Raw genomic sequence first — 26,847 nt, 5'->3', positions numbered from 1 at the left:
GGCCAGCAGCGGCCCCGCCCGGCCCGGCCCGGCGCGCCAGGACCACAGACTCCTCTTACAATGAGGGCGCGAGAACGGAGGTGTGTGGTGGCCACAGCTGGGGAGGCGGGGGCTGGGGAAGAAGGCTTGCAAATCCACACTACAGCATGCAAAGAAGCGTGACCGTGTGCCGTATCTGCACGTGCCACTGACATGCGGTTGGGGCCACGTCAAAAGTCAAATCATGACCGGCAGTGACTCAGGTTCATGTGGGCCCTTCCCAAGCTGCAGGACTTCCACTTAACAGCGTAGGTGAGATGTCGTGGACAGCGTGGAACGCTAGAGGCATGAGGTGCCGGCTCAGAGTTGACCCTGGAAGAGGGAGATAAACTGTGGGAAGGGGATCGCAAAGAGGCGCCGGGTGGTAGGCTTCCTGCCTTTGCTGACAGCCATTTTCAAGAGAAAAGAAAATGTCACTGCGCAAGGCTTTCCTGACCTACTCTTCATTTATCCTCCCAACAGCCTCAGGCCGAGCAAACTGAAGTCTGGAGGGATGAGGAATCGTGGCCAGCACGCACCTAGAAAGCCTGAACTCCTACCACATCCCCCCTCACTCTCTCCGCTCCAGCTGCACCAGGCTTCTTGAGGCCCTGCCCCAGGACATTTGCACGGGTTGTTTCTTGTACCTGGATTACTCTCTGCTCCCTTCTTCACCTCACTAATGGCACTCAACCTTCACATGCCAACTTTATTCATCTGCCAAGAAGCCTGCTCTGGCTCTTCTCCAGACCAAAACCCCTTATGAAAGCTCTCTTCTCATCTGGGCTTCTTTTTCTATATCACTCATAAAAGTTACAATTTAACAGAAGAGCCACTGTCGTTGGCTCCCCACTGTATGCATCTATCTGCCAGATTCAAGATGCCCACGAAACCTTTGACATTCCGGTCATGGAAGGGTGTGGTCTTATTCCCCCTTTAAACGGGACTCGCCTCAGGGACGTGTTTGACCAACAGAATGTGGCAGAAGGGACGTTCCGGGAGCCCGGAGCCTAGGTGATAAGAAAGCTCCTGCTGGGGCTCTTGGAACATTCGCTCTTGGGAAGCGTCCTTTTGGAACGCGGCCATCATTCCGGGAGAAGCCCAGGCCAGATGTGCGCTCGTCGACAGCTACGTGAGCTCCCAGCCAGCAGCCAGCACCGGCTGCCAGCGTACGAGATGCATTGAGCATCCAGCCAGCCAAACCCTAGGATGACTGACTACAGCCCCAGCCCTTATCTGACTGCAACACACGGGAGAGACCCAAGGGAGAACCGGCCAGCTAAGCCCAGTCAGCCTGTAAAACTTTAAAAGCTAATAGAGAACTATTTAAGCCACTAAGTTTGTGAGCAATTTGTTCCAGGGCAATAGAGAACCAGGACCCCGTAGGGGCCGGTACAAAAAGTAGGTGTTCACGCCTGAGGGGTACATCGTTGAGGCAGCAGCTATGACAAGATACTTAACAGGTGCATAACTGACCGATTAAATGAAGAACTGAATGTACGAACTAATGGCAGAGGTGGGATTTGAACCGAATTATATAAATTCAAATCTCCCTACCCTTTTCTTTTTAATTGTAACCTAATGTTCCGTTAAAAAGGAAGACATTAAAAACAAAACAAAACCAAACAAAAACAAAACGTGTTCTTCTTGCCTATCATATGTGCTGCAGGTTTGGGAGGAAAAGGGGAACGCTCAAACTGAGTCTTGTCACAAGATGGCAGCTTCTGCAGCTTTCTCTCCCAGGGGAAGTTCAGAGTTAAGAAGCCAGCGTGCTTTCCTGGTGTCATGCCCTCAGTACGCTATTGCATAGAGGCCAGCAAACGTTTCCTGTACAGGGTCACATAATAAATATGTTCAGCTTTTGGCCGTAAGGTCTCCATTACAATGACTCAACGAGGCACCACAGACAGTCTGTAAATGAATGGGTACAGCTGTGTTCCAATAAAACTTTATTTATACAAACACAAACAGTGGGCCAGGTCAGCCCATCCCCGGTATAGCACATATGACAGTCATCCTTAAATTCAGGAGCGATCATGTTGTTTGCAGACCCAATGAAACAGGTAACACTCCCAAAGGAAATCACTTTCAGTACTGAACGGTGCACTGCAGACAGCACCTTTCGTTGTATGTCCGGATGGGCAGACAGTTCAGGTGCCAAAAATGTAAGAAAAGATACAGTAAAAAAAAAAAATAATAATAATAATAATATAGAAAAAAATCTGATCCCCTGACCTTTTTTCCTTCTGTAAACTGGGGGAGGGGAAGCCTGATGCCTTTGACTGGAGTATGGGATGCCTATCGCCAGCTCACAAGGGCAACATTCAATGAGAGTGGTGTTTGGAAACCATTGAGGTGGCTCATGGTAAAGACAAATTCCCCTCATAGGCTCTCAATGAACTATTTGTTAATAAATAACCGAATCTGTGTCTGTAAGAACTAAGAGGAAGCCACTCGTTTCTATTAGTCCATTCAATATTAGGGCTCAGTTACTGGATGAAGTTTATTCATAGCAGCAAAACACTGTAAGTAATCGCTTCCTTACCTTGTTTTCGTAGGATCCAGCCTTTAATTTCAGAAAGTACTAGCTAGGTTAGCCGAAATTGAACTTACATACATGTAAGGCCCAATGCACCGACTACAGCTTGTACCCAAACTTGGTACCAGAGTTATATAGTTAACTTTTTTTAGACTTTGTATTTTAAAATAATGATAGATTCTATACATTTAATTTTTATATGGCTACTGTTAATTCTCAGACAACAGAAATTTGCCATGCTATTATTAGCAGTAATAGCTCAATGCCTAAAGAATTTCTGAACTCACAGAGCAAGTTTTTAAAAACAGTATGGTATCATTTTATTCTTAGACAAGTCCCAGGATTAAATAGGTATAACCGTTTTCATTTTATAGGCAAAGAAAGTGAGGCTCACAGTAAGTACCAGTCACCTGCCCATGGTCATAGCTTATAAGGGGCAGAAATGAGGCTGCAGAGCTCACCCTCTAGTTTCAGGGCCCTTGCGTGGGAACATGAAAAAGAATGTCTGAGGCAGTACTTTCTGAAATTAAAGGAAATAACTTTCAGTACTGAAAAGAATGGGGTAACTCCTCTCCACTTCGAATTAACATGCAACATCTATTTCCACTGTTCTTTGCAAAGTTTAGCACCATCCAGAAAAAATGTTAGCTTGGCTAATTATTCACATTTTTTTTTTAGCGAGGGTCCAAACGTTCAATTGAATGGGTGTGTGTGTTATTTGTTACACCATATTTTTAAAAGGAGGCGAATGTCCAACAGTGACCCCAGGGCTTGGCTTGGAAGCAAATTTCAATCAAAAACATCAATTTACTGCCTGAATTTGCCTCCGTTTCAATAACTGAATCTTTCTTGATTGACTCAATAAAACCCACTTCAGATTTAAACACCAGGGTGGGAGGTGAGCTGGTCCAAGCCAGATGGCCTTTTCTTTGGGACCTCACCAAACAGAAGCCAGCTGCTTTCGTGGCGGTGCACTGGAACAGCCATGGATACGCACACAACGTCCCGCCCTCCTCCCCCCCACCCCACAGCTGTGCCCACCCTGGGGCTATTTCCACTCTGCAAGCTGGTTTACCATATTAGAGCAACCTTTCTTCTTTTTTTGTTGTTAATGTTTTTTAAATTTATTTTTGAAAGAGAGAGACACAGAGCATGAGCAGGTGAGAGGCACAGAGAGAAAAGGAGACACAGAATCCCAACCAGGTTCCAGGCTCTGAGCTGTCAGCACAGAGCCCGACGCGGGGCTTGAACCCACGAACCGTGAGATCATGACCTGAGCTGAAGTCAGATGCTTAAATGACTGAGCCACCCGGGCTCCCCAGAGCAACCTTTCAGATCAAATATTAGGGTCCATGAAGAGTCTGCAGAAAATTAAGAACTGGACATCTATTTTCATCTTAAAACAATACACCTGTGACTTGCCTCTCACTGTTCTTTAGACGGGAGGCAGAGGGGAGCTCAAGACAGAAAATTCATTGTGCGGCACCTGGAAAATGTCCCGTGAGGGAGTGGCTGGCTGTGTCCCCCGCAGAACACTGCAGCTTCATCACCCAGCCCGCATAGTCTTCTGCAAGGTGACTCTGCCACACACGCCCCGGCCCCCTCATCCCCACAAGGGCTGGGGTCTTCTTTTCCAGCCCCTAGAATCTGGGCAGGCCCTGTGCCTGCTTTGAGCAACGGGACATGGCCCGAGTGACGGTGTGCGAGTGCCAGTCGGAGCCCTCGGCTTCCTGGCGGCCTCCACGCCCTGCCTCCTGGAGGCCAGCTGCCACGTTAGACGTGCTGCCGCCCTGAGACCTTCCTGCCGGGAGGAAACCGAGTCACGGCCAAGGGCTCTGGGAGACAGGATGCCACATGGAGAGAGAAGGAGCTCAAGAAGGAACAAGATGGCGAACATATGGATGAAGAAATCATTCTAGAAACGAGCGCCCTGCCCCAGCTGCCGCCGCACGGAGCAGAAACAAACCGCCCGGCAGAGCCTTCCTAAGTTCCTGACGCTGACAAAACCAGAAACCAAACAACACAGCGGTTCCAAGCCGCCAGGTTTTCAGGCAGTTTGTTTTACGATAATAAAGAACTGGTACACGTATTTTCTGTTTTTATTGAAACGTAAGGTAGCTCTCGCTCGAGGCCCTGTCAATGGCTGCGTGGTCCGTGGAATGCAAAGTAGGGGCTCAGTCCAGCCAGCGGCCCTCACCAGTCCTGCCTGGGTAGGAAAGCACTCACCCAGAGGGACGCTCTCTCTGGTCTTCCTCGAGGGGGGGCCCTTATCATCCCTGTAAGGTTCCCTATAGACTAGCAGTGACCCCAAGCTCAGTGATCCAGATCTGAGACTTAGGCCCCTGGAAAGCCAAGACTTTCTAAGGAAAAATGTGATCATCACAGCCAACCACGGTGGTCTTCCCTGCTGGTGATCTCACTGGGCTTGCCAGCTCCCCGTCCCTCCTCCTTCTGTCCCCAAGCTCCACCCCCCATGGCAGGCCCACATCCCTGTGGCCATCGGGGCTGCTCACTGCAGTACCTCAAGGGCAGTGGAGTCTGCTCCCTGTGGCCCTCCCCCAATGGCTGGCAGGTGGGTTCATTCAGACCCATCACAATGATTTTTCCCTCCAAGGCCCTTCCATGAGGACTCAACACTAATGGACCTCCATGACAGAGGAGGGGCTTCCTTCTGCCCTGGCAGCTGGGCAGTAGGGACAGTCACTCGCCTGGGACTTGTGTGGGAGTCCATATTGATGACGACTATTTGATGGGATGATGAAGGGCTCTCCGTGCCATGCAGCGGAGCCCCAGGAGCAAGCCTCAGAGTCTGAGCAAGTCTGACGCCCAGATCCACGGGACTCTACATGTCAGTGGCTGAAGCTGTCTTTGCCTCCTGAGAAGGGGCAGGAAGTCTGACTGGCTTCAGTCTTACCATTGATGCCTGTCCTGAGAACCTTTAAATCTATCCATCCAACCCAGGGGATGTCTGGAATCCTTTTCCCTTTCCTTCCTCTGAGAAGTGGGTGCATATCACTTGCAGCCTTAGAGCTTGAAAGATCTGTGACCAAATCCAGACTCTGCTCGTTCTTAGCTGTGTGACTTTGGGTGAGTTACTAAATGTCTCTGGGTCTCTGTTTCCTTGCCTACAAAATGAAGGCAACAATACCTTCTTGCAAACCCGGAAGTACTGAAGAAGATAAGGCCAAGTGCACTGGAAACAACAGCACACATGTTCTCCTCTGTGGTTCGTGAATAAACCTTTCTGAAAAAACTTTAACAGTTATATATTTACCCTGATGTATTTAAGAAGGAAATGGGCTTCATTTATACTATGACATTATGAATAGCAGAGCTTAAGGCTGAGCCCAAGTAAATAATGAGTACATTTAAAGAAAAATGTTGGGACACATGGGTGGCTCAGTCAGTTGAGCGTCTGACTTCCACTCAGGTCGTGATCTCACCCCTCGTGAGTTCGAGCCCTGCATCAGGCTTTCTGCTGTCATTACAGAGCCTACTTTGGATCCTCTGTCCACCTCTATCTCTGCACCTCCCCCACTCATCTGCTCTCTCTTAAAAATAAAAATAAACATTAAAAAGCATAAACAAAAATATGAAGTAACTATTGGCAGGAAGAGTGTAATGTGGATGTTACCGAACCCACCACGTGTACATGGAGTATGTGTGCACCCCGTCAGCACCCCAGGGCCTGGTACTTGCTAGCAAATGTCTGTTTCCTTCTGCTGTGGTTCACCTGTCACAGCAGCCCCGAGGCTTGTGACAGCATCAGCTTCTACCCTTGAACTTAGCTCTGGCCTCCTTAGGACTTGGCCAAGGGTTAGAAGTTGGAGGCAGAGTCCCCAAAATCTCAGGGATTCCCCCTTTTCCAGGGAGACAAGGAAGAAGAGACTTCAGCTTTGCAAATCACGAATTCCCTTTCAGTGCCTCATAAACAGCAGGGCTGGCCCACCTCAATAAAATTTTATTCAGGGCTTGCAATTCCCCACTCTTCCATGCCATCTGCTGCCCTTTCTCTGTGTGCTTAGCTCCCTGCTGACAACCGACGGGTTTTAGATGCATGCAGAGGGCAGGGTGATAGCCAGGAAAGGCCGCTCATTAGCATCGTCTATATATTTTGAGAGCCAAGACCTACCAATTACACAGGACATTGCATAGCTCGCCTGCAAATGTGAGCCAACTCTTAGGTGACTGGGGCCAGGTCAACTGAGAAGTCAGACCTATGGACTATGAATTTTTAAACGTCTGGAGCAATATAACCTCCGAGTTCACAGAAAGCAAAGCCCACATTTAAATGCAGGACCCAAGTCCATATTTCAAAGACCTTTGTCGACTGTTCACAGAACTCATCCAACCAGACTCTCAGCTTACACCTGCTGCCGCTCAGCTGACCTACAGTGACGTCTGGGCTGGTTTCAGTCTCCAGCCCTGGATGGCTTTTCCTTCCTGTGGCACACGGCCCCATGGGTGCCTGCCACCACGCCCTTGCTGTTCCCTGCACATGAATGCTCTTCCAAGCTGCTTTTCTAGCCAGAGAACTTAAATGTCCCCTTCACACTCAGCTCCGAGAAGCCCCCTCTGACTTCCCAAGAGTTAAAGCCCTGCTATGGAGAGCCACTTCTCCATCCCATCTGGCCTATCACGTCGAACCACAATCTGCTTCCCCGAGCATTTATGTATTTGCCCATGAGCTCCGTTTCCAATGTTCCATACGAGGCCAGGGGCCAAGTGAGCAGACCATACATGTCTGGAGAATAAATGAATGCAGGAATCCCCAGTGACAGCATCCATTCATTTAACAAACATTTACTGAGTGCACACTGCCTGCGAGGTGCCAAGGATACTGACGAAACAGGAAGGAAGGGCACGTTCCTGCCTTGGTTGCGTTTACGTTGTAGACACAGAGACAAAATTTTATACAAATAAACAAGATCATTTCAGAGAGTGATAAATGTTATGACAACAATTTTTAAAAAGGTAATAGAGTAGAGCAGGGATCAGCCAACCACAGTCTGTGGGGGTCAAATCCAGGTGGCCATCTGTTTCTGTAGGTAGAGGGTTATCGAAATCATACCCTGTGTTTCCACGTTGCCCATGGAAGCTTTTGCACAACAACGGCAGAGTTGAGTAGGTGCCACAGAGAACATATGGTCCTCAAGCCGAAGATCCTTACTATCTGGTCTCTGACAGAAAAAGATTTGCAGATCCCTGGCATAGATAGAAAGGGATGCGGGGAGAGGGGGACTTTCATAGGAGAACAGAAAAGCCCCCGAGAAGGCAGAAATTAGAGTGAAGACCAGAATGAGAAGAAGGCATACGTCAAGCAATTACTGGTGGGGGGCAGGGGGAAGAGTTCCAGGCAGAAAGAACAGCAAGTGCAAAGGCCCTGAGGTAAGACCGGGCTTGGTGTATTCTAGAAACAGAAGGCAAATGTGGCATCATCAGCTATCGGCTGGTAGAAGACAAGCCCACGGTAGGCAGAGGTGATGAGAAACCCCACAGGCCAGGGTAAGGGCTTCTCGCTAAGACTCATCAACAATTCTGAAAGTCAGTGAAAGTGCCTGAGGTTTGGGCAACAAGAGGTGAGACCGTGTCTATGAACGCTGAGGTGACAACACCATCAGTGTGGATGACAGACCTCAAAAGGCTGACGACTTGGCTCACGACTTCTTTCCCACTGAGGACAAAGTCTCCTTGTCAGGGTAACCAGTTCTGGCCCCCGACCCCCCCCAACACTGCATTCAGGGTTGTTCCAACTGGTTAGGCAAGATGTTTCCAGAACAATGGAACCGGCGGGCCAAACAAGCGTCTCACCCATACTGCCAAACAAGGGTCTCACCCATACTGCCATTTTATTTAAAAGACTCATGGCTTCTTTTCTTAATTTGTGATTTCATGGGGTGTCTGGGTGGCTCAGTCGGTTAAGTGGCCGACTTCGGCTCAGGTCATGATCTCGAGGTCTGTGGGTTCGAGCCCCGCACTGGGCTCTGTGCTGACAGCTCAGAGCCTGGAGCCTGTTTCGGATTCTGTGTCTCCCTCTCTCTCTGCCCCTCCCCAACTCGTGCTCTGTCTCTCTCTGTCTCAAAAATAAATATACGTTAAAAAAAATTTTTTTTTTAAAAATAAAAAAAATTTGTGTTTTCAACATGAACTGCTAGTTCACTCTAAAGCCATAGTTTTATATACCAGTTATATATGTTTCCTTTAAATACAAGAAATACACCTTGAAACAAATGTTCCCCTGTCCCCACTCGCCTCTCAGGTACCCTGGGAGCCCAGGACCGAGGCACAGACCTGCTGCAACCTCACTAATGCTCCAGCTACCCGCACCACGACATCGGGCAGTAGCTCCAGAGGGATCCGTGCAGTCACAGGGCTGCTGAGGGGACACGGCCCAAGACCTGGAGTCGCACGCAGCTCAAACACGACCTTGTCCCTTTCACCAGCTGTAGGCTCTTGGCCGAGTCAAACCTTGCAAGTCTCAGACTTCTCATCTGTAAAACGGAGCCGGGCCACGTGGTTGGTGTAAGAATTAGGAAATGCGCACAGTGTGGCCTCAAGCCTGACACCTAGTAGACGCTCTCAATAAATGACCGCAGCTAGGATGACAGATGCAGAATTATTTATGGTAACAGTTAGGATCATCCAATGGCCTTTGGTTTCTCGAAAAGCGTGAAAGGCCTCTCTGGTCACTGATGTGTCCCAGCTTCTGCGACAGACATCTGCGGCCCCCTGCCCACCCGCCACCCAGTGGCTTTGGGGACCTGTAGTTTTCCACTGGGTTTGCCAAAGTAGGTCTCCTTTTTCTTGCTTTCCTTTTATTTTTTGTTTCCAAAAGACTCCTGATTAACAATCGTTCAGAGGGAAGGAGGAAAGAAATTACAGCAATGTTCCTTGCTCTGGTCCCTGCTGGGCTGGGAGGCTGCTATTTCAGACTCAATCAGCTACCTGCAGGGTCACTGGATGAAATTCCTCCCCACAGGGATCAGGAGGAAGTAGCCCCATTGGGAGGCTTCCACTGGTGACCCGTGGCCTGAAAATCCCAACTGCTCACAAGTCCCCAGGGACCTCAACCTCAGCCAGGACGGAGCCCAATTGCTTTAAGAAGCCCCCTCATAGAAAAAGCGGCGTCTCGCCCTGGCTCTGCAGGAAAAAGTGCTGCCTCCGTCCTCTGAAGCAATTACATTCAAGTTGTGAGGATCAAACACGTCCTTAACTGGAGGTAATCTGAACTTCACTTTGAACCTTCTCTGCACGAGCTGACTTACGTCTCTAATGCCTAATTCAGAAAATCATTAAAAGTGGTCTTTCTTCCCTTGGCACAAACCAAGGGGACAGGAAGCCAGCAAGTCAGCAACGCAATCGCTGGGTCAGGATGGCTCAGCGCTGGCAGACAGGACTCCACGCGCCCTGCCCTCCTCTTCCATGCAAGGCTCATCGCTTGGGTCCTCTGATCCTGTCGCTGGCTTCCAGGGCCAGCTACGTTCAGTTGCCTGGCTCAGTGCAAAACAAAGACGGGGGTGCCTTGTTTAAAAGCAGTTAAGAATTTCAAGACGGTGACAGCAGAGCATTAAAGCCAATCCTCCAGGTGTCCTCCCTTCTGGGCTGCCTCCCACGACCACTTTCCCTGGGTTTTCCCAGTTGGACCAGATCCTGTGATCTGAGAAGGCGTTTTCTTTTCTTTTTTTTTTTCTTTCCTAATTTGGGAGTGTCTACACAAAGTCCTTACAAAGGAGTAACATGGCCTTCCAGTTTCAGAAACAATGAATCCTCTTGTTTACAAAGAATAAAAGGACATAAAACAGAGCTCACCCAGAGGAATCTTCAAGCCAGCAGGATGGTATGTGAGAAATCAGGGAGCCTCACAGCTTTCTAGCTTGTGGACCAGAAACCCAAAGCTCACGTTTCATTTTGGTTTATGCCACTTTGTCCCACCAAGGCAGCACACAAAGACGTGCTGTAGATGAATGGCACTTGTAATTTCCTTTTTTAAAAAAAGTATATAACTGCGTCGTATATTTGGAAGTTGCTAAGAGAGTAGACCTTAAAGGTTCTCAGCACAAGAAAACCAATTTTTGTGGTAGTGGTGTGTAGTGAAAGATGTGAACCAGACTTACTGGGATCCCTCGGCAACCTCTACAAATACTGAACCATTTCGCTGGATGCCTGAGACGAATTCCATGTGTCTATTACGTCTCAATTCACAAAAAAGACGCAGAATGGCCCAACGTGTATAAATAATGTAAAATGAAAAAAGCGCAATAAGAAAAAGCTGACAAGATTTTCAATAAATACAAATAATAAGTAAATGATAATGCTAGGGATTAATAAATGTGATAAGTAAATAAAAATAAAGTAAAACTAAAGCCTTCTCCAGAGCAGGGCTCAGCAAACTTTTTTCTGTAAAGGGCCAGGAAATAAACATTTTTGGCTCTGCAAGCCATAAGGTCTCCGTCAGTCGCCTCAATGCCAAGTAGCCACAGACAGACGATATGGAATGAATGGACGTGACTGTGTTCTAATAGAACTTTTTTTTTTTTTTTTTTTAAATAAACACTTGTAGCTGGCCAGATTTGGTCCAAGGGCCTTACTCTGGCTGACTCCAGACTCAGGGTAGCACTTCTCTCTCTCTCTCTTTAAAGTTTACTTATTTTGTGTGTGTGAGAGAGAGCATATGCATGCACACGAGCAGGGGAGGGGCAGAAAGAGAGAGAGAAAGAGAATCCCAAGCAGGCTCCACACTGAGCCCAGAGCCTGACACGGGGCTTGATCCCATGACCTTGGGATCATAACCTGAGCCCAAACCGAGAGTCGGATGCTTAACCGACAGAGCCATCTAGGTGCCTCGTGGCAATGCCTCTGAAGCTCCGGTGTGCATATATATCACCTGGGAATCTTGTTAAAATGAAACTCTGATTCTAGAAGTTCGGGGTGAGGTCTGACGTGCTTCCAGGTGATGCTGGGGCTGCTGACCCCAGGACCACACTGAGCAGCAAGGAGAGAATACCCAAAGGAGAGAAGAAGGAACCCTTACCAAAGAGCCTGAGTTTTAAGCAGTGCTTAGCAGAACACAGCATAGAAAAGCAATTTATTTTCTCATGATCAAGGAATGGAGTTCTGCAATCTAAGCCCACCTTCAGAGGAGAGTACCATGGCATTGGCGGTCAAGGATGGAGTTAACAATCATTATCAGAAAGCAAAATGCTACACAGTTTTTAAGCATTGCTGTGCATTTTCTGGTAGCAGTTAGCAGCGACATATACCAATCAATGCAGGTAAATGAATCCATTCGAAGGCAGGCCACGGATTTTAAATCACATTGTCCAATAAAGTTGCTAAATTAGCAACAGCGCAACGCAGAACATTTTTTTTTTTTTTTAAATAAAAGCGAATCCTCTCTGGAATGAGATGGACTGCAGTGGGAGCATGGGCAGCCAGGCTGGTGTGGGGGAGGGGAGAGGGGGGCGAGCCACAGAGCTTCTGGGCTGGTAGGTCTGCCCCATGCTGAGGACGCTTGTGTGGAAACTGGGATCGAGGCTCTTCTGGAATGTTGTCAAGGTTCCAGTGAGGGCCCGGTTCCCACATGCAGGTAGCGATTTTTGGATTTTTACATGCCGTGGTTTCTGACACCCGTCACCATCCAGCTCGGAGCAAGAGCGAGAATGAATGAATCCACTCATTCACTGCTGGTGGGAGAGCATGGAACGACGCAGCCTCTGTGAAGAAGCAACTTGGCAGCTTTCTTAAAGAGCTAAATATGAATTTACCGTATGACCCAGAAATCCCACTCCCGGGAACACACCCAAGAAAAACGCAAACATATGTCCATGCGCAGACTTGTAGGTGAATGCTTAGAGCAGCATTATTCACAAGAGTCAGAGAGGGAAACCACTCAAGTGTCCGTGAGCCGATGCATGGATGAACTACGGTATATCCATGCCGGGGAATATTATTTAGCAGTGCGCCACACTACGTACAGACCTCGAACAGCACGCTAAGTGGATGAAGCCAGATACTAAAGAGCTCGGACTTCAGGAGTCCATTTCTGCAAACTATAGGGACAAGGTAGATGAGCAGTTAGCGGCCTAGGAGGGACACAGGTGTGCATGAGGACTCTCGCGAACTTGACAAAAGCGTTTTAAAACTAGATTACGGTGGTGGTCACGCAGCTTGGTGAATTCACTGAAAATCGTTGGGCGGTACCCTTAGAACGTGTGACTTTTATGGCAGATTAATCATGCCTCAGTAAAGCTTTTTAAAAATTAAAGGTTTCCCTTATGTCCTTTTCTGTGTCATGTTTTGCCTCTCTAGTTCTTAAAATACTCAAGAATCCCATAAACTGCCGCAGACCCAAAGACCTGATGTTTATTCCAGATGAGGCATCAGCAAGGCCTCCGGCCCAGACAAATGCCCTGGAGATTGGACATCAGCTGACTTGTCGGAGGACGAGAATAAACACACAGGAGTGGGGCCTTGGTGTTTTTACAGCAAGAGCTGAATTCATCTGTGGTCAGAGAATCATGTGGGCACGCCCCCAAGACCCACGGCCGTGATCTTCACAACCCAGAAACCTGACCTGCAGAGGCCTCGGCCCACGGGAGTCAGGAGCGAGGCCAGTGACAGCGATGGCCTCATCTACTAGCTATTAGCTGCACTGCAGAAAAGGCCAGGAAAACGTGCCACGCCGAGAGCCAAATTCACAACTCCCCCAAATACACCGATGCCCACAAACTCACACCTTCGTCCAAGATGACCCTTTTTTTTTTTTTTTTGACACATGCTATCATCCTGAAAGTGACTCTTTGGGATCCCGTTCTGATGTCAGAAGCAATGCTGGCGTTCTCAGAAGAAAACCAAAACTCTACCTGGCAGGCCAGGTTTCCCACCAGCACAGGAAAAATCTCATGACATTCGGAACTGTTGCAACACCCCCTCCTTCAGATAAACAGGACAATCCCAGTCATTTGCAGGAGAGGATATACTCCCAGCTGGTTATGAAAATCATAAGGAAGAAGAAGGCGGGTCGGGGGAGCTGTCTAGAATGATCGGGTCCCTGCCATGGCTTGCTTCTCTCATTCACTTCACTGCCCACAAACACACTTGGTGGCCGCAGCCGGCACCAAGTCAAAGCCAGGACTTGGGGCTCGGACGTGGGGCTCGAGCTGAGCCATGTGAGTCCAGCTGTGTCCTCGGTCTTCTGGATGCCACACTCAGGTAGCTGAGGCGACTAGGGATGGAAAAAACCCACACTGAGGAGGCTTCAGACCTGGGAGAATGGAATTTGGGCCCCAGCTAGTGATTTAGTATACCATTCCCTTTATAGCCCAGAAGGTATTTGGATCAGGAGTACTAGCTTCACAGCCAGAGGACTGATAATCTCTTCCTCCCTTTTCACTGAAAAAGAGAGTATCTAAGATACTGGAGAATACAGTAAAATCCTCAACTCCACTTTCTCTTTCTTTCTTTCTTTTTCTCCGCCCTCTCCCTTCCTAGTGGCAAGGCTGGATAAGCTTATCAAGTGCAGGCAAACTACATCTTAGCTCTGATCCTTTCGAGAAATCCATTTGGCGCCTTTAACATTTCATTTGGCAGATTGAATTTCGGACATGTATTTATGAGGCTGGGTTTGCCCTTAACAGAGTATTGCATAAATCCCATTACAGTATCCACTTTAGCGTGTTTGGGGTTTTCTAAGCCAGGGCTTTATTTAAGTGGACAGCCCCAGAATGACCTGTTCTGGCTTAGAAACCCTCTTCTCTCCCTGTGGAGCCAAACCTTTGCAGATTGCTTCCATCATCATCAATGTCAAGTGACGTTTTAGGAAAAGTCCTTCTGGCGCAGCCCAGAACGAGGCACATCCTGGCTTCAGAGAAATCAGCGACAGCCTGTCATCATCATCTAGTAAGCTCTGGGGTTCCCTTCCAGGAACCGCCTCGCCCCACATTCCTCTTTTTTTCCTAACAAAAGCAAGAGAAGCATTGTTAGCAATATAATGCTTTCCTTATTTTTTAAGTTTCCAAACACTAAAGTGTATATACTTTCCAGGGAGAAAAATTATAAAGAATGGTCATCTACTGGAGAAAATGAGGAAGCAAAAGACGGGCTTTACACACCCTAAGTAAGCCAGCTCCTCTCTTGGCCACCAGGTTAACCACGGAGCAAAACAGAATGCACAACCCTGACACCTGTGTGGTTGGGGGCATGGAAGGAGGGACGAGAGGAGGCGGTGCCTCGCACGACGGGGCTCAGGGGTGCTGGGCCCTGGGTCCTGGCCCCTCGGCCTCTCCAGGTGGGGCAGGACAGGCCCTGACGCTGCAGGCGGCAGGGTGTGGGTGCCTGTAGGGTGCCCAGTGTGGGAGCGGTGCTGAGGGCCCGCAGGGCCGCGGCACACCGTCGAGCGGGGGGCTGCCACGGCAGGAAGTGCGGGGACCTGTCCGGGAGGTGCACATGGGGTCCCGGAAGCGCACATGGAGTCCCGGAAGCGCACATGGAGTCCCGGAAGTGCACAGAGAGCTCTCCAGTCACCGACGTCCCACATCAACTGTCTCAAGAGCAGAAACGCAGGGAAGGTGGCTGTCAGTGAGTCACCCCCGGAAACCCAGGTGATGCTGAAGGGGTGTCACCCAGCCCTCCGGGGCCCCCTCTCCTCCCTGGAAGCCCCTGGAACTTGGCGATCTGGGGTCGGGTCACTTCATTCCGTCACACAAGCATGTATTTTTTTAAAAAAGGAGACAGCTGTTGTGGTAAAGGAAGGAGTGCGCATGGCGAGAGGCTCTGGGCGCTATTTCGGGCTCTAGCTCGGTCTGAAGGTGGCGGGTTTGGTTACATCTAAGCGTGGCCTCTGAGCCTGTGGAGGTAAACCCTTGATGAGAAAAAAAAAATCTTGGGAGTCTTCACTGATTCGTTCACCCCAGATTTTACAGAGTCTGTGCTACGTGTGGAGCTTCCTGCCCGGTGCTGGTGTCCACAGTCGGGCTGCACAGGGAGAGCAGGCCTTGCCCACAGATGGTAGTCTGGGATGGATGGGGGGGTGGCATTGGCACAGCCGAGAAAGCATGGCCCCTTCGGACAAGACCCACGGATGTACAGAGTGACTCTGGAGTACCAAAAACCCAGGCCCCCTTCTCCAGGGCTTCATCTTCTAAAGATTCTCTCATCGGCTTCATTTTCTTCCTGTCTCGTGTGCCTGTGAGCATCTGGAGACCGAAGCCATCACAACAATTGCATGATTTTTATGTACCACGGGAGGTGTGAAATATGCAAGACTTCATTTACTTCCAATTAAAGTGGGCAGGAGTAAGTGTCCCCATTGTAGAAAGGAGGACACAGAGGCTCCGAGACGTGAAGGGACTTGCCCAGGGTCACACCACAGGAAGAGGTGAAGGAACTGACCCAGGGCTATTTGGCTCCAGAGTCCACCCTCGCAGCCAGGATGCCACCGTGCCTTGCAGGGAGGCTTCCCGTGGCGCTGATGTTGACACCACCATTTGAAAATGGTGGTTGGTGCACAGTAGGGGATCAGTCTGCATCTGCTAAATTGAATTTGATCATCTTACTTAAAGCTACCACAATCACACTCAGCTTTTAAGCTCTGGGCTGGGAACAAGGTCATTCTATAAAAATGGAAAGCAGAAATTTACCCTGAGGAATTTCTTGGGAGTTAGAGGTAGGAAACGAGAAAGGATTCTATTCAAACGACCACAGGACTAAGACATGGACCTGATACAGGACAATCACAGGAGACGCGCTAAAGAACGATGTAGTAGCTTGGGCACACGGGTCCAGCCTCCGCTGGCATGCTGCCTTTTGTAAAATTTCTAAGTTCATGATGTAGAAGGCAGAAGGGTAGGGTTTTACATGACTGCTTGGGTCATGCAGGGAAACGAAGACCTATTCCACTCGCTGTCTAACATTTGTGCTTCCCACAGAGAACAGTCTAGAAGACCATCCATCCAAGGTGACTGGTAATAACCCGGCAGTAACAGTAACGGACCTCTTGTATACTTCCTGGGTGCCAGGCCCATGCTAAATGGTCTTCCTGTGCTATCTCATTTAATCCTCACAAGACCCACCTGTGGCAAGCCAGTACCCTGGGTTCTATTTTGCAAAGAGGAAAATGGAGCGAAGCGGGACCCTGAACGCAGGCATGTAACTGAGCACCCTTAGTCCTTCTATCTCATTTTTTAGGCTTTGCTGCAGAGAACACTGAAAATTATGTGAAGGGGAAAAAAAAATGGTTGCCCAAATCCTGACATCTCAGACAGGAAGGCAAGAAGCACGGGACCATCTGGGCCATGTCGGGTACATGCTGCCTCTGTCCCACTTCAATGGCATCCCCCCTGGGCGAAACTCCTGCATGTGGCCGCAGAGATGTGGTTTTCAAACTCGGCTTCCTTTGACTCCAATCATATTTGGCTCTGGATGAAATCAAAGAGGCATTTGGGGACAAGTGATCTTTATCTGTACCAAATGTTTGTTGGGGTGACTCCAGGAAATGGTCTCACATTAAGCCTATGTGCACAATGTTTCCCCACAACTGCTTGGCATGTGCTCCTGTCCAGATTGCAACATGAGGCATTACATCTTTTTCAGAGCGACACCCCAGACAAAACCACCAGGTCCAGTGAGACTGACAACCTGCTTTTCATGGAGCAGTTATTTAGATAGAGAGGAGAGGGGGAGAGGAATCAGAAAACCCCCTTCAAAGTAAGCACCACTTACTCCATGCACCACTTACAGAAAATTGTTCCTGGGAGTGGGGGGACCTTTTAAAACGTGGAGAAACATAAATCTGGGCAGTTTTTACAATACAGTGAAATTCAGTTTCCTGGACTCCCAGCATCATTTCCCCAGGGCCAAATACCACTTCACAGTAGTCACAAAAAGGAGGCTGAATACAGGTTGCTGGTTGGACAAATTCTTCCCCCTTAGGAGTGAGTGAGATTTAGTGAGTCCCAGCTAATGAACAGAATGCAGCAGGAGTGATGGTATTTCATTTGCAAAGTTTGGTTATAAAAAGACTGCAGCTCCCATCTGAAGGGCCTCCCTCCCTCCATTCTTCTGATCTCTGGCTCTGGGGGAGTCCACCTGCTATGCTGTGAGCTGCCTATGGTGAACTAACAGAGATGCCCCAATTAACTGCCAGCAAGGAACTGAGGCCCTCAGTGTGATGGCCTGGGAGAAACCGAGGCCGGCTAACAAACATGTGAGTGGGCTTAGAAGCAGATCTTGCCCTGGTCGAGCCTTCGGATGAGACTACGGCTCTAGCCATCGATCACATGCAGAATGAGCTGATAAGTTTTTTTTCTTTCCTGATTAAAGTAACACATGTTCATGGAGACAAATTTAGAAACTCAAGTTCAAGAGGGACCTTGAACCAGAAAACTCAGCTAAGCTCTTCCTAGGTCTGTAACCTGTAGAAGCTGTGAGAGAACTATCTATTATTTTAAGCCACCAAGTTTTGTCATTTGTTATGAAGCGATAGGTAATACAGACCCACTAACAACCAGTCTGAATACTGTTAAAAACATACATCCCATGTCATGGGGCACATGGGCCTAAAAGTATGAATGGTAAGTTTCTTTGTACTTCATTAAGACCAAGGCAGGTGAGAAGACATTTGGAGATTCTAGAGCCAAAGCTAGGTCAACAATCTGAGGCATTAGATGAATCTAAGTTTAACTTGGTGAAGCCAGAAACAAACAGACACCATTATTGGGTCGGTTAATACAAAGAGATAAAGAACAAAAACCTTCCTGAGAACAATTTTCAACACAGAAACACAAACAAGCCATCAAATGTCTATTTTATCACCTTGTGGACATGTGCTCACTCACACAAGTCAGCAATAAATTGTAAATATCAGCATGACTGTCTCCGTGAGGATCCACATCCACATCTCGTTGTCATTGGCACAACTGTATTCGATGTCAGCTCTGTCCCATTCTTTGATCTTAATTTTGTGGAAACAGAGCCAGATGATGGGCCGCAGAGACGCGGGACCTGCGTTCCAGTTCCGCCTCTGCCCCTCGCTAGCCGTGTGACTTTGGGGAAACGGAACCTGATCTCATCTGCGGAATCTGGATGAGAAGACCCACCTCATTGTGTAAACATAAGGGTTCCAGGCATTCATATGTGAAAGTGCTTAGCACAGTCTACGGCACACAGTTGCCCAATAAAATACACACTTTCTTGTATGACCTCCTTGGTGCTCTGCTGTGGCCCTCACAGATCTGTGAGAACCCAGGCTGGACATCCCCAGGGGGTGTGGACCTCACACTTTAGGGCCAAAAGAGTCAATGTCACATAGGAGCTTAAAGCAAAGGCTACTAATCGAGAAGAGCCAAGTTCCCACCCTTACTAAAGGTGTGAGCACCTTACCCTCATCTGTAAAATGGGAATAATACCACTCCTACCTCTGTTCTGACAGCTGAATGAGATAATGTAGCTAGACCCAGACCAGTGCCAGGCACACAGCAGACACTGTCTTGTTGAAATTATTATATATTATGATTAGTCTCTCATTATTTAACTCATAACCAGTTACATAAAGGTATACGGCACAAATCCAGCCCACGGAAATACTGTGTTTACACAGAGTATTATTTTAAAAAATAATAAATTTGAATTAGTTGCCAATATATATTCCAGATGACCCTGAAAGAAATCAAGCCTCTGGATTCTTTTAAAACCTGGAAAAGCAGATAAACCTGGGCCTGATTTTTCTCATAGCCATAGGCAGGTGCAGCCACGAAGCCACCGTCCACTTAAGGCAGAGCATTTGTTCTTCCATTAGCCATAGTCCACACCACTCTCTATCGCCCTACACCTGTGCTACGGAGCCTGCCTGGCTTTAAGGGCATTTGAGTTTTTGACACTTGCTTTAGTTTCTTAAACACTTGTCTCCTTTTGAAATTCTAAGGCATTTTTTTTTTAATATCAAGTACTCTAAGTAGCAAAGGCAAGAATAGATAATGAAGACGATTAAGTCTTCCCTAAGGAAATCCACAGCAAGAGTAAGTGGCAGATAATGGCAGAGGATAAAGATAGAGTCAGATCAAAAAAAAGGATAAAGATCCAGCTCTCTGCAATAACCCTCCACACAGGACTCAAAAGTGAGCTGCCAGAGCTGAAATATCAAAATTATTGCCCTACCCCTACCTCTGTGATGGTTAATTTAATTTAATTTTTTTTTTTGTTTTATTTATTTCTAGGAGAGAGAGAGAGAGAGACAGCGTGAGCAGGGGAGAGTCAGAGAGAGAGGGAGTCACAGACTGAAACAGGCTCCAGGCTCCGAGCTGGCAGTCAGCACACAGCCCGACGCGGGGCTCGAACCCACGAACCGCGAGATCATGACCTAAGCGAAAGTCGGACGCTCAACCGACTAAGCCACCCAGGCGCCCCTGTGATGGTTAATTTTAAATGTCCATTTGATTGGGCCACAGGGCGTCCAGACATTTGGTCAGTTCTGAATATATTTTTGAGAGCATTTCTGTATGAGATCCACACTGGAATTGGCAGACTGAGGAAAGCAAACTGCCCTCCCTTATGTGGTGGGCCTCATCCAATCAGTTGAAGTCTGACTAAAACAGGCTGCCGCTCCTGCAAGGAAGGGGGAATATTTCTCCACCCTGACAGTCTTCAACCTTGAACACTGGCTTTTTCCAAACTGAAACACTGGCTGTTCCTGGCTCTTGAGACTGCCAGCCTTTGAACTGGAACTTAAACTATCCGTCTCCTGGTTCGAACTTGGACTGGAACCACACTGTCAGCTCTCCTGGGTCTCTCGCTTGCCGACTGCAGATCCTGGGGCTTCTCAGCCTCCATAACAGCACAAGCAAATTCCTTACAGTAAATTGCTTTCTCTCTCTCTATGCATCCTACTGCATCCCCAACCCCAAAAGGCTGCTATCAAATTGACGGCACAGAACTTACAACGGACTGCAGATTGGCCTCAGGAACCACACAAAGCCCCATCTCTGCATGCAAACTGCTGTGTAAGCTGAGGAGGCTCAACTACCTGGAGGTTCATCAGCTGTGACAAGCTGCCTGGAGTGCCCTCTTTTTAGATCCCGTAGGGCCCCTAGCTCTGGATTTTCAGGGCGCTTGGTCACTTCTCCTGCCTTGAGGGAAGGGACAGAGGCCACATCAGGGAATGCTGGGAAGAAGTGGAAGCGGCCTCCCATAAGCCTTTGCAGCTCTCTTCCCTCTTCCCCAGGGAATGCTGGGAAGAAGTGGAAGCGTCCTCCCATAAGCCTTTGCAGCTCTCTTCCCTCTTCCCCAGGGAATGCTGGGAAGAAGTGGAAGCGTCCTCCCATAAGCCTTTGCAGCTCTCTTCCCCAGGAAATGCTGGGAAGAAGTGGAAGCGTCCTCCCATAAGCCTTTGCAGCTCTCTTCCCTCTTCCCCAGGGAATGCTGGGAAGAAGTGGAAGCGTCCTCCCATAGGCCTTTGCAGCTTTCTTCCCGCTTCTCCAGGGAATGCTGGGAAAAAGTGAAAGCATCCTCCCATAAGCCTTTGCAGCTCTCTTCCCAAGTACCCCATGTACCCCAAGCCCAGCTGTCTGCATCCTTATTCTCTCCAAGAGACACAAGACTGCCTCATTCCTGTGAAAACAGTGATTCCATGGGTCCACCCTCTTCCAGAAGTAAACAGAGTGGAGTTATGGGAGATTTGTATCTTCTTCACACATTCATCTTTGTTTTCTTAATTTTTCTCAATGAACATGTGTTGCTTTAATCAGCAAAGATAATTAAAGTTATCTATTCATTCCGCATCCATTCTATAGCAGGCAGTGCAGCTTAGTATTTAGAGACTTGGGCCACCAAAGCCGGACTGCCTGGGTGCAAATCCTGAATCCTGTGACCTTGAGCAAAGACCTTAAATCCTTTCATAAAATGGTATGAAAACAGTAGTCACCTCATATAGAGTTAAAAATCAACCTAAGGGCTTAAAATCGTTTTGGCAAATGGCAAATGCTAATTAAGTGCTTACTGCCACGATTAGTGTTGTTTTATAGTACTTCTATATTTACCATATTTATGTACAGTATTATACTGATATAAATACATATTTTGTAGTATTTATTGAGTGCCTGCTGCATGACAGGCATTCAAAATATAGTTATTAATCCCTGATCGCATGGGTCTTACCCTACATGGGAGGTAAGGCATACATAGTCTCTCTACTTCTCCCTCTCCTCTCTCTCTCTCTCTCCAAGTCAGTACCAAAGGTGATGGTGGTAATTTACACAAAAGCAGGTGTAAGTAAGAGCCTATCTTGGCTGGGAGTGGATGTGAGTCCTAACTTTGATCATGGGCATGGCACTCAGCACCTAGAAGGTGCTCAAAAGACAGCAGCTGATTTGGAGCTGATTGGAATGACTTCAGTCAGTGGCAGAAAGATCTTCCAGAGCTGGGGCTGCAGACCTGTCACTCAACTAAGGAGGACCCCCTTTCCCAGGCCCGCATCATCACCGTAATTCCCGCCATCATCCCTCATCCCGTTGACCTCAAGAGCCCCTCGTTGGTCTCCCTGACTCCATTCTCACCCTCTTTCATGCTCCCCCTAACACCTATTCCCCAGAGAGATCTTTACAATAGAACTTTTTATTCTGAAATAATTTTAGACCTGCAGGAAAATTGCAAAGACGGTCCAGAAGGCTGCTGCCTACTCTTCGCCCAGCTCCCCGCAATGCTCACACCTTGCCCAACCACAGCTCGTCTGGCAGAACTAAGATGTCAATATTGATGCAACCCCATTCACTCACTCAACTACAGACTTTATCTGGGTTCCACCCGATTTTCCACTAATGACCTTTTCTGTCCCAGGATCCAATCCAGAAAACCACACCACATTTGTCATCATGTCTAGACCAGAGGGATTGTTCTAAAAGCTCAAAGCGGATCATTCCTCCCACCCTAACCTCCACAATGGTTTCCCATACGTTTTGGATGAAATCTGAACTCCACGCCCTGGTTTCCAAGCTCCACACAAGCAAGACCTCCAACCCTTCCCTTCTCTCCCATCTCAGGCAAGCTCCCTTCCCTCGGTGTGCCCTGGCACACGGGTCTTTTGTCACCTCTATAATCCCCAAATTTGGTCCAGTCTCCGCACTTGCTATGCCCCCTGCCTGGAAAGTTATTTCCTCAGCCAGTTCCTCCTCAAGTTCAGGTGTGTGTCCACAGTCACCTCGTTGGAGATGCCTCTCTCATCACCCCAGCTAAGCCAGCACCCCCTCCATCACATAGGTGCCTTTTGTTTTCAGGAGCACACTCACTGCTTCCCGAACTGTTGCTATTTATATATTTATGATTGATGGCCTAGCCGCTGCTGCTAGACTACATAGGGACCTTGTCTACCTTGTTCATTATTTTTCTTCAAGTACCTAGGACAGTGCCTGACATGTAGCAGGTGATCAGAACATATTTTTGGAACTATGAGTTCAAGGAATGAATAGAAGAAGGGAGGGTATCTGTTTTCAAATGTCCACAGATGTATCCCAAGAACCTGGAACAGAGCCTGCATACAGTAGGTGCTCAATAAATACCTCTTGAATTCAATATTGACCAGCGACGTAGCCCAAGAACCTAGCACAGTGCCTCTTGGCACAGAGCAGGTGCTCGATAAATATTTGTTGGATGAAGGGCCTCTGAACGCATGCCGTCCATCTTCAAAGCAAGAGGTTACCACGCAAAGGGAGTCAGCTGGAGGCCACTTTTCTACCCAAGGATCCCTGTCAAGAGGTTGCCAGTGAGGAAAGCTGGGAGCCTTCCCAACAGCTGTGTGGACATCTGTTTGGAAAGTGCACCAGGCCCGCGCGGGGCTGTGCGGAGGTGGCAGCCGCCACCAGGCCTGCCCGGGGCTCTGTCGAGAGGCTCCCCCTGCTTGTGCAGGAAGTCGCACCCAGCATGGAGGCTCCCTGGCGGCCCCGCGAGGCAAAGTTGCCGCAGAAAAGGCAGCTGATTAATACCCTCCGAGGGTCTATTGTCTGAATCCTGTCACCAGAGGAGAAACAGCTGTTTACAGTTTGTTTATTCATCTCCCTTTGGAGCCTTTGCGAGGAAACACAAACGCTTGTTCTCCAGGGTGCAATTCAGCAGCTGAAGGCAGCGAAGCAAACGGTGTTTATTTTTAACAGGATAAAGAGGGGGGACTCTTAGGAAGTTTGGACACTAGCGGGAAGACAGCTATCTGGGAGGCGCCAGACCTCAGGGTGATGTCATGCACAATGTCAGCCTCTGGAGGGATGCTTCAGAGTCTGATCCAGCTCCTGAATGAAAACGCAGGCAGGTGAGCACCCACAGGTAGGAGAAACCTGGAACAGTCCTTTAGGCTTGGAAGTATGAGAGCAAAGTGACCACCTGTTATTGAATACAGGTGATGTCCTATACAAGGCCACCATGTACAGTTGTGCAGGTTGGGCACTGCACATAGTTCTCAGTGAGGGGGAAATCTAGCCATGCTCCACAGTCCAGCACTGCAGAAGAAGGAACACCCGTCTTAGGCACACTGTTTTCTGGCCAAGCCAGGCCTCTACCTAGAGTGGGCACTTTTCTCTAACACACTTTTCTCTAACACATAAAGGCACCACGTAGCAGCCTAAAATGGACAGGTCCACCAGACCAGGTCACAAGAAGAACCGAGGCCTCCCTTCCTTCCCCACCCTGGGCTTCTCCCGGTTCATTCCATCTTTTCTCTTTATTTCACCAGATTCATCCACCATCACCTTCCTGACAGAAAGGCTGAGAAGCACTAATTCTCCATCTTTAAGAGCCACACCACATCTCTTCTGCCTGCATCACCTCATCTGTCCATCCATTCTCATCCTGCCTGCCTCACAGGGCTGTTAAGGGAGCCAGATAAGAGAACAGTTGTAGCTTTATTTTATCTAGGCATATATTTATTTTTATGTTTAAAAGCAAACCTGTTTAATTGTTACAATAACTTTTTGAGGTAGGCACCACTGGCATCTCCATTTTACAGATGGAATACTGAGGCAGAGAGAAATAATCTGAGTGGTCCAAGCTCATACAAACAGTAAGGGCTTCTAGGATTCAAGCCCTCTGTTTCTAATGCCGAGGTAACACTGAGGTGGGCTACACCAGCCCCAAGACGTCATGTTCAGAAAGCAGAGTGCTCCCGCCACACGTGCTCTGGCCTCTACCGATGATCAGGCAGGAGGGAGGCAGGACCAGGGCCCTGAAGTCTGCATCCCCATGGAACCCTTCTAATTGCTCTGAATTTGAGACACAGGGACCCTTAGTGGGGGAGGCCACCCCACTAACAGGTGGCCCCTCCCCAGGGCTCAGGGCAGCCAGCGCCGCCTCCTTGGCCTCCATGGCCAAGCTCACTGGGCAGACAAGAAGGAGCCTCAGAATGTCCCCTGGCCTCGAAGGACAAGGGAGCCCCCGTGCCTGTCCACTCCCTCCCTCGGCTAGCCTGCAGATTGGAATCTCTGAAAATGGTTTTCACAACTCAGTTAGCGGCAATCAATTATTCACGACCTCGCTTCCCACAAACTCATAGACTGTCACTGTTAGCAAGATAATTTCTGGACTCTGCCCAACAGCCCTGCTCCAAGCTGCCGGACGGCCCACTCTTTCTGTCTTCCCTTCCCCAAAGCCCTCCAAAGCCCACTACCCACCGCGACGCTGGGCGGTGCCCTGACGATCAGGGGCTGCATGACTCACTATGAGGCTCTGGGGCAGCATGTCTGACCTCAGTTTAATCCAACTGGAAAACTGGGCTCAAGAATTCCAGACCCGGTGCCAGGTTCTGGGATGAATCCCACATTATTTTATAAAGTGCTCCGGGCTCTGAAAACATTGTGTTCTGTAGAAAGCACAGCTCGTGAGGGTCTCCCAGACATGCTGCCACCCTGCCAAGTTCATGGTCAAGGATGTTTGCTACTTGGCAGGGCCTTATGAGCCTTAGGATCACCAAAAAAAGTTTTCCCCCAAAAAATCTTGAGTGTGTCTTCAGGAACACATTCTCACATCCCAGAAAGAGGAGAAACATTACCTGACACCCTGGAAGAGACTTTCAGGTTCTGTCACTTAAACAAGTGCGATTCTATGCAAGTCACCTTTCCTCTCTCTGAGCCTCACTTTCCACTGTAAAATGGGACAGTAACAGTACCTACCCCTCAGGGCTACCGTAAGGACGGCATAAAGCAGCGCATGCAAAAACACTCAGTGCCTTGCGTGGTACGTGACAGACGCCATGGCCTCTTTTCTCAATTCTAAGACCTTGTGCGCTTGCGCGAGGCATCATGAGTTTCCTAACAGTTTGGGGGCAACGGGGTGTGCCAGCAAACGTTAAGGAAACGCACACACCAGTTGGTAAAATTCATCCTGGTTATAATCACCCCCTTGATTTGAGGTGAGAAAGTAGGTACGAGGAGGTTATGCGGCCGAATCAAGGCCACACAGCCATGCACAGCTGAGCTGGGATTCGCAGCTGGGCTGGGAACAGGGTCCCAGCCGCTACCACTCCGGAGGGAGAAAGCAGGACCGGGCAGCCCCGCCCTCCAGGTGGCTCCTCCTCGTCCCTGTCATCCTCCTGCAGAGAAGAGAAGGAATAACACCAGCAAGCACTCTAGGGTGCTTATCAGGTACCCAGGCCCCGTGCTGAATGAACACCTATATCATAAAATAAACTCGTTTATTTCTCCCAAAGGCCCTGCATTATGGTGACCTCTTCATTTTACAGATGAGAGAAACGGAGGCACAGAGACTTGGCCTACCTTGCCTAAACTCACACAGCGGGTAAGGGACAGCGCCTGGATGCGAACTCAGGCAGCCCCGCATCGGAATCCGCCTGCTTGTCTAGTCGCTTGTACTGCACCCCACTCCCACCCCAAATGGAGACAGACAGGGGTGTGGGGGGAGTCGGGGGGGAGTGCCACACAAATGTCACGTTGTGTCCCCGCTCACACATATACACCCCCAGAGAACGGCTCCTTTGAGCCTGGAGAGCACACCCCCTTCTCCCTAGGGCGAGGCCATGTTCCTGCCCCCCTCTGTGCCCTCCCGTGTGGGGCCAGCGAGCTGCCCAGGGCAGGGGAGGCAGCCAGTCTGCAGCGCCAGCCTGGGTAAGGGCCTGATCCGAGCCGTCAGCCTCTCACTTGCCCGTCTGTGGGCGTGGAGAACGGGAGAGCCTGCGGCGGGCAGGAGGGGACTGGAAACCTGGCATGCCCGCTACCCCGCAGAGGCCTCCCCCACCCGCAGGAGGGTGGGGGCAGGGCTGGAGGCTGGGAGAGGAGGCCCTCCCCGCCCCCCCCCCCGACCTTGTT

At 49.1% G+C, this 26,847-nt stretch overlaps 1 protein-coding gene across 1 annotated transcript in view; it reads right to left on the bottom strand.

The window, feature by feature from the left end:
- The window catches only part of XYLT1 (xylosyltransferase 1), a 308,202-nt gene that overhangs the window by 269,429 nt on the left and 11,926 nt on the right, over positions 1–26,847 (bottom strand). The window lies entirely within an intron of this gene.

The sequence above is a fragment of the Crocuta crocuta genome, unplaced genomic scaffold, assembly GCF_008692635.1.
Source record: "Crocuta crocuta isolate KB4526 unplaced genomic scaffold, BGI_CrCroc_1.0 scaffold16, whole genome shotgun sequence".
Lineage (NCBI taxonomy): Eukaryota > Metazoa > Chordata > Mammalia > Carnivora > Hyaenidae > Crocuta > Crocuta crocuta.
The sequence above is the reverse complement of the archived record's forward strand: the minus strand, read 5'-3'. Positions and strand labels throughout refer to the sequence as shown.